The sequence below is a fragment of the Ranitomeya imitator genome, chromosome 7, assembly GCF_032444005.1.
Source record: "Ranitomeya imitator isolate aRanImi1 chromosome 7, aRanImi1.pri, whole genome shotgun sequence".
NCBI classification, from domain to species: domain Eukaryota; kingdom Metazoa; phylum Chordata; class Amphibia; order Anura; family Dendrobatidae; genus Ranitomeya; species Ranitomeya imitator.
In genome coordinates, this window is record NC_091288.1 from 193,132,801 (window position 1) to 193,138,800 (window position 6,000).

Sequence of the window (6,000 nt, forward strand, 5' to 3'; positions counted from 1 at the left end):
GAAAAAAGTGGTCCGTAGCTCCTCCGTAGGCAGGGTGTGTCAGCGTTTTTTGCGCATGGCATCCTCCGTATGTAATCCGTATGGCATCCGTACTGCGTGGTTTTCTCGCAGGCTAGCAAAACCAACATACCGCTATAGAAGTGATCCATGTGTCCCAAAAAGAAAAGAAAATATATATATACTGTCTATATATATATATATATATATATATATATATATATATGTCAGTAGACACATATATTAGAGATAAAAGCCGGTAATTCAGTGCGGTGTACAGTAAAATCACACTGACAGCTTACAGTAGAATAGGTAGAATAAATGTGTACACATAGAATAGGTATATATATATATATATATATATGTCAGTGAGACACATATATGTATATATATTAATATTTTTTCCAGCGCTATACAGCTTGAAAGCCGGTAATTCAATTACCGGCTTTTTCTTTCTCCTTCCTAAAACCCGACATGATTTGAGACATGGTTTACATACAGTAAACCATGTCTTCTCTCCATTTTTTTTGCAGATTCCACACTACTAATGTCAGTAGTGTGTATCTGCAAAATTTGGCCGTTCTAGCTCTTAAAATAAAGGGTTAAATGGCGGAAAAAATTGGCGTGGGCTCCCGCGCAATTTTCTCCACCAGAGTAGTAAAGCCAGTGACTGAGGGCAGATATTAATAGCCTGGAGAGGGTCCATGGTTATTGCATCCCCCCCTGGCTAAAAATATCTGCCCCCAGCCACCCCAGAAAAGGCACATCTGGAAGATGCGCCTATCCTGGCACTTGGCCACTCTCTTCCCATTCCCGTGTAGCGGTGGGATATGGGGTAATGAAGGGTTAATGCCACCTTGCTATTGTAAGGTGACATTAAGCCTAATTAATAATGGAGAGGCGTCAATTATGACACCTATCCATTATTAATCCAATTGTAGTGAAGGGTTAAATAAAACACAAACACATTATTTAAAATTATTTTAATGAAATAAAAACAATGGTTGTTGCAGTATTTTATTCAACGCCCAATCCAGTCACTGAAGACCCTCGTTCTGTGAGTAAAAAAACATAATAAACCAACAATATACTTACCCTCCGCAGATCTGTAACGTCCAACGATGTAAATCCTTCTGAAGGGGTTAAAACATTTTGCAGCAAGGAGCTGTGCTAATGCAGGCTGCTCCTCGCTGCAAAACCCCAGGAAATGAGGCTAAAAATAGATCAATGATCTATATTTAGCTTCATTTGCGGTGAGGCGCCCTCTGCTGGCTGTTCATAGATCGTGGGAAATTACCTAGAAAGCTCCCAGGCTTTCTAGGAAAGTTCCCACGATCTATGACCAGCCAGCAGAGGGCGCCTCGCCGCAAATGAAGCTAAATATAGATCATTGATCTATTTTTAGCCTCATTCCCTGGGGTTTTGCAGCGAGGAGCAGCCTGCATTAGCACAGCTCCTTGCTGCAAAATGTTTTAACCCCTTCAGAAGGATTTACATCGTTGGACGTTACAGATCTGCGGAGGGTAAGTATATTGTTGGTTTATTATGTTTTTTTACTCACAGAACGAGGGTCTTCAGTGACTGGATTGGGCGTTGAATAAAATACTGCAACAACCATTGTTTTTATTTCATTAAAATAATTTTAAATAATGTGTTTGTGTTTTATTTAACCCTTCACTACAATTGGATTAATAATGGATAGGTGTCATAATTGACGCCTCTCCATTATTAATTAGGCTTAATGTCACCTTACAATAGCAAGGTGGCATTAACCCTTCATTACCCCATATCCCACCGCTACACGGGAATGGGAAGAGAGTGGCCAAGTGCCAGAATAGGCGCATCTTCCAGATGTGCCTTTTCTGGGGTGGCTGGGGGCAGATATTTTTAGCCAGGGGGGGGCCAATAACCGTGGACCCTCTCCAGGCTATTAATATCTGCCCTCAGTCACTGGCTTTACTACTCTGGCGGAGAAAATTGCGCGGGAGCCCACGCCAATTTTTTCCGCCATTTAACCCTTTATTTTAAGAGCTAGAACGGCCAAATTTTGCAGATACACACTACTGACATTAGTAGTGTGGAATCTGCAAAAAAAATGGAGAGAAGACATGGTTTACTGTATGTAAACCATGTCTCAAATCATGTCGGGTTTTAGGAAGGAGAAAGAAAAAGCCGGTAATTCTTTGCGTCTGGAGGAGAGAAGGTTTTTCCACCAACATAGAAGAGGATTCTTTACTGTTAGGGCAGTGAGAATCTGGAATTGCTTGCCTGAGGAGGTGGTGATGGCGAACTCAGTCGAGGGGTTCAAGAGAGGCCTGGATGTCTTCCTGGAGCAGAACAATATTGTATCAGACAATTAGGTTCTGTAGAAGGACGTAGATCTGGGGATTTATTATGATGGAATATAGGCTGAACTGGATGGACAAATGTCTTTTTTCGGCCTTACTAACTATGTTACTATGTTACTATGTAATTGAATTACCGGCTTTCAAGCTGTATAGCGCTGGAATAAATATTAATATATATACATATATGTGTCTCACTGACATATATATATATATACCTATTCTATGTGTACACATTTATTCTACCTATTGGACTGTAAGCTGTCAGTGTGATTTTACTGTACACCGCACTGAATTGCCGGCTTTTCTCTCTAACAGCGCTGCGTATTTCTCGCAAGTCACACTGCTTGTCCGTGTGTAATCCGTATTTTTCACGCTTCCATAGACTTTCATTGGCGTATTTCTTGCGCAGTACGGTGACAAACGCAGCATGCTGCGATTTTGTACGGCCGTAGAAAGCCGTATAATACTGATCAGTAAAATACGGCAAATAGGAGCAGGGGCATAGAGAATAATTGTGCCGTATTTTTTGCGAGTTTTACGGACGTAGATTCTGCGCTCTTACGTCCGTAAAACTCGCAAGTGTGACGCCGGCCTTATAGGAGGACTGCTGTATACTATATGAAGGACTATGGGGATTACAGTGAGGGGACCATCATACATTATGGGAGCTAATGTGGGGTCTTTGTATAGTGTGGGGGCCATTAGACAGTGTTGGAACCATCAAACAGTTTGGGGGCTACTAAGGGGTCAGTGTAATGTTTGGGGGCATTATACTGTGTTTAGGGGAGCATCATATTGTGTAGAGAGGAGCTGTATGCAGGAGACTCGGGACATTATTAAGGCTATGTGCACACGTTGCAGAAATGCCACGGAAATTTCCACGGCAATTCCGCAACTCCTGCTGTGGGTATATTGCATACGGAATTGGCATGTGTATTCCCGCTAAACACTAGCATTTTGCAAGAGTAATTAGCTTGCAGAATGCTAGCATTTGCCAAGCGATCTGTAGCATCGCTTGGAAAACTGATTGACAGGTTGGTCACACTTTTCAAGCATAGTGTTTAACAACTGTGACCAACTTTTTACTATTGATGCTGCCTATGCAAATGTCACTTTAAATGAAGGGCACGATATCACTTTAATTATTTATATTTTAATATGGAGGACTTGTTTAAGTGTCCTCATTTAGGCACATGGAACGTTTCCCAGCACATTTTATTATTCCTGTTCCCTTTTCCGCTATTATACTATGTAATATGCGGCTCCATTCCCATGGATCCCTCCTCACACTTTCACTGCGGCAGAGTTGTCTGTTACCATGGTCGTGCGCATGCGCCAGCCCCCTGCCCTGTCCAGTTCCAGATGCGCTCACACCTGGAATGTTTGCGTCTCAGCGAGCGTTCCAGGGAGCGCAGGTCCGGAAGTGACCTTCATTACAGGAAGCAGGCAGCGGTACAAGTGCCGTTATGACCAGGTTACCGCTCCTACCCACCCCCGGTCACATGCTCCGGTCGATCGCGTATCATTGGCAGATTGCCATGATAAAAACCCCGCACTTACCCACCCCTGTCACGCCCCCGGAAGAAGCCTGGTGCAAAACGTACGTTGGGGTGAGGTGGAACGCTGTTGTGAATTCTGTTGTTGGGCTCCCTCCTGTGGTCATGAATGGTACTTCGGCTGGTTCTGTCCATGGACTTCCTCTGGTGGGTGTTTCTGAGTTTCCTTCCACAGGTGACGAGGTTAATTCGTTAGCTGGCTGCTCTATTTAACTCCACTTAGATCTTTGCTCCATGCCACCTGTCAATGTTCCAGTATTGGTCTAGTTCACTCCTGGATCGGTCTTGTGACCTGTCTTCCCAGCAGAAGCTAAGTTCCTGCTTGTATTTTCATTGGTTTGCTATTTTTCTGTCCAGCTTGCTATTTTTTATTGTTGTCTTGCTTGCTGGAAGCTCTGGGACGCAGAGGAAGCGCCTCCGCACCGTGAGTCGGTGCGGAGGGTCTTTTTGCGCCCTCTGCGTGGTCTTTTTGTAGGTTTTTGTGCTGACCGCAAAGCAACCTTTCCTATCCTCAGTCTGTTCAGTAAGTCGGGCCTCACTTTGCTAAATCTATTTCATCTCTGTGTTTGTATTTTCATCTTTACTCACAGTCATTATATGTGGGGGGCTGCCTTTTCCTTTGGGGAATTTCTCTGAGGCAAGGTAGGCTTTATTTTTCTATCTTCAGGGCTAGCTAGCTCCTTAGGCTGTGCCGAGCTGCATAGGGAGCGTTAGGAGCAATCCACGGCTATTTCTAGTGTGTGTGATAGGATTAGGGATTGCGGTCAGCAGAGTTCCCACGTCCCAGAGCTCGTCCTTTATTATCAGTAACTATCAGGTCATTCCGTGTGCTCTTAACCACCAGGTCCATTATTGTCCTGACCACCAGGTCATAACAGTACAGGTGGCCCAAAGTACTAATGCATCTCAATAGAGGGATAAGAGAAGTTCTGAGACCATTTTTTTTTTCTTTGCAGTGTGTTTTGTCTCTCTTTTCCCCTTTACCTCTGGGTGGTTCAGGACACAGGTGTAAACATGGACATTCAAGGTCTGTCCTCTTGGATGGATAATCTCACTACAAGAGTACAAAACATTCAAGATTTTGGGGTTCAGAATCCGATGTCAGAGCCTAGGATTCCAATTCCTGATTTGTTTTTTGGTGATAGATCTAAGTTCTTGAATTTCAAAAATAATTGTAAATTGTTTCTTGCCTTGAAACCTCGCTCCTCAGGTGACCCTGTTCAACAGGTAAAGGTCATTATTTCTTTGTTGCGTGGTGACCCTCAAGACTGGGCATTTTCCCTTGCGCCAGGAGATCCGGCATTGCGTGATGTTGATGCATTTTTCCTGGCGCTTGGATTGCTTTATGACGAACCTAATTCAGTGGATCAGGCAGAGAAAATCTTCCTGGCTCTGTGTCAGGGTCAGGATGAAGCGGAGATATATTGTCAGAAGTTTAGAAAGTGGTCTGTGCTCACTCAGGGGAATGAATGTGCCCTGGCAGCAATCTTCAGAAAGGGTCTCTCTGAAGCCCTTAAGGATGTCATGGTGGGATTTCCCATGCCTGCTGGTCTGAATGAGTCTATGTCTTTGGCCATTCAGATCGATCGACGCTTGCGTGAGAGTAAAGCTGTGCACCATTTGGCGGTACTATCTGAGCATGGGCCTGAGCCTATGCAATGTGATAGGACTTTGACCAGAGCTGAACGGCAAGAACACAGGCGTCGGAATGGGCTATGTTTTTACTGTGGTGATTCCACTCATGTTATCTCCGATTGTCCTAAGCGCACTAAGCGGTTTGCTAGGTCTGCCACCATTGGTACGGTACAGTCTAAATTTCTATTGCCCGTTACTCTGATTTGCTCTTTGTCATCCTATTCTGTTATGGCATTTGTGGATTCAGGCGCTGCCCTGAATTTGATGGACTTGGAGTATGCTAGGCGCTGTGGTTTTTTCTTGGAGCCCTTGCAGTATCCTATTCCATTGAGAGGAATTGATGCTACGCCTTTGGCCAAGAATAAGCCTCAGTACTGGACCCAATTGACCATGTGCATGGCTCCTGCACATCAGGAGGATATCCGCTTTCTGGTGTTGCATAATCTGCATGATGTGGTCGTTTT